We start from the raw sequence: 2,755 nt of genomic DNA, 5'->3' as shown, positions 1-2,755 counted from the left end.
TTATTTTTTAGCATTCATATTCTAGTTAGGGGTGCTAGCAAGTAAAATGAATGTAAATAGACTTTTTAAAATATTTTACTTAAGAAACAAATAAAAATGTTTTACTTAAGAAACAAACAAGAAAGACTGGTTTCTACGTATTTAAAAATGTTGTTAAAGGTGATAAAGCAATTAGAGGTATATAAAACAAAAGCTAAGTGATCATACCTATAGAATAAATATATGTTGGAGGTAACATTTATTTATAAGTCACTCAGACTGATTTTTAGACATCTCAGAGAGGGAAATAATCCAAAAGAATGGAAAAGATCACAGATAATGTGTCTACCAAAGAAATGCAAAAGAGAAGGTATCAGATATAACAACCCATTTACTTATTCTCTTATATCTAAAAAATTTTCCCTCTCAACAAATATTTCTCAGATATTAAAAGAAAAAATACATATGTACGTACATGTAGCAAAATATGAATTTAACAATGGTTTATAAAACAGAAGTTGGTCTTATCTCCTGATAAGGATCATAAAAATATTTCACTATTGTAATATTCATATATCTCCAAATATTTTGCCATGAAAATCTAAAATATATATTTTTAAGACATCTTTGTCCACAAAATCTTAAAGAGTTTAAAACTATACATGATTTCACAAGATGAGAAATAACAAGGTTTTTGAAGACAATTTTCTTCAGCAAACTAAATATTTATAATCAGAAATGACTGAGAGGCATAGGAAATATAACATCACTTTGTGTAAAATACTTACTAACTTTATTTTTAGATAAATTAATAAAGAATAAACAAGAATTTAAGGATTTGAATAGAATTTTAGAAAAATTAGAAATCTGAGATCTCTGATAATTACTGAATGGAAAGGAAAAAAGTAGACATTTCTTTTTTTTTAAGGTTTTTGCAAGGCAAATGGGGTTAAGTGGCTTGCCCAAGGTCACACAGCTAGGTAATTATTAAGTGCCTGAGATCAGATTTGAACTCAGGTACTCCTGACTCCAGGGCCAGTGCTCTATCCACTGTGCCACCTAGCCACCCCATGACATTTCTTAACTATATATTGTAACTTTACAATAATTGATCATGTCTTAGGACATAGACCAATTCAGAAAAACAGAAGTATTATATATCCTTTAATGAACACACTATAATAAATTCTATTAAATGGTCAATTAATTATTATTTTAAAAGAAACTAAAGAATTATTTCAAAAACAAATCATAGAAATGAAATATAAACCACATTGTAAAGGATATATTTCATATGTAAATAGTTTTGTGGCTAAGAGAAGGCAGAAAAAGAACTTTTATTTATTGTTATTGTTTATGATTGAGTCATTTCAGTCATGATTGACTTTGAAAGTGGTCTGCCATTTCCTTTTCCAGCTCATTTTACAAATGAGAAACTAAGGGCAAACAGGCTTAAATGATTTGACCAGGGTCACCTTGATAGTAAATGTCTAAGGCTGAATTTGAACTCAGGTCATCCTAACTCCAGATTTGGTGCTTTATCCGCAAAGTCACCTACCTATCCCTTTTTATTTAATAAAAATATAAAATTCAAATGTGAGGAAACATGGATTTCAGAGTCACAGAATCTTAAGAGCACCAGTCTGAGGACTGATGCTGAGGCTGAGGCTGAGATTCATCATATCATTTGAATGTTTTCAGGCTTAACTGGTTAAAATTTATAAAATTATAAATCATATAATTGTTTTAGAATAAAGGTTATCTTTTGTAATCAACAGGAAAAAGATTGTGATTTTTATTTTATTTTACTTTTTTACTTAAAATGGAAAGGTGAGACACTGATTAGAGTAATTTAGAGAAAGGGTAAAGAACCCATACTAGTCAAGAACAGGTCAAAGAAAACTGAAAAGGGGGGGGGGGAGGAAGAAGAAGAAAGCTAGCAATAATACATGTAGTTGTTTGAGAAACCAGCAGTAGGAGAGCTATAAGTTAACAAACTTTCAATTGCTAAATCCTGATTGGCTATGTGGAGAAAGGTTGATTTTTCACTCAAAGCCCCTGGAATCTGACCCATTCAGACCCATTTACACTCATTAGTCATATAAAATTCTTCACAACTTTCTTCCTTCCAGTCTTTCAAATTTTCCATCTCCCCTACAACTATTTTCCTTCTTCTGTATTTATCTTTTATATTTTAATTTAAATGTCTTCTCCATTGGAATGCAAATTCTGTGTGATTAGTGACTATTTTTGCTTTGCTTTGTAATCCTACTGGTTAGCACCTAACACATACTAAGTTCTTGATAAATGCTTATTAAATGATTGATTGATAGTAGATCTGGTCAGTTTTGTCATTTCTTTTTTTGGTTTGATCATGGTTTGTCTGATAATTCTTAAATGTCCTCTCAAGTGATCTATTTTCTAGGCTCTCATGACCTTATGTTTTAGTCTACTTTTTTAATCTTTTGACTGTTCTAATATTTCTTGCTGGCTCATTGAATTATTGAGTTCTTATTGCTCCATTGTATTTTTTCAGGGTATTTTCTACTTGCATGGTATTTTTACTTCTATTTTAAGCTAAGTAAGAGTATGCTTTGCTTGAGCATCTGGGTGGCTCAGTGGATATAGGGTCAGACCAGGTATCAAGAAAACTTATCTTCCTTCATTCAAATCTGACCTCAGCCATTTACTAATTGGGTGACCATGAGCAAGTCACTTAACCCTGTGTACCCACATGTCTTCATCTGTAAAAAGAGCTGGAGAAGGAAATGGCAAA

This window comes from Macrotis lagotis, chromosome 2 (assembly GCF_037893015.1).
Source record: "Macrotis lagotis isolate mMagLag1 chromosome 2, bilby.v1.9.chrom.fasta, whole genome shotgun sequence".
Lineage (NCBI taxonomy): Eukaryota > Metazoa > Chordata > Mammalia > Peramelemorphia > Peramelidae > Macrotis > Macrotis lagotis.
This window is presented reverse-complemented; position numbering follows the sequence as displayed.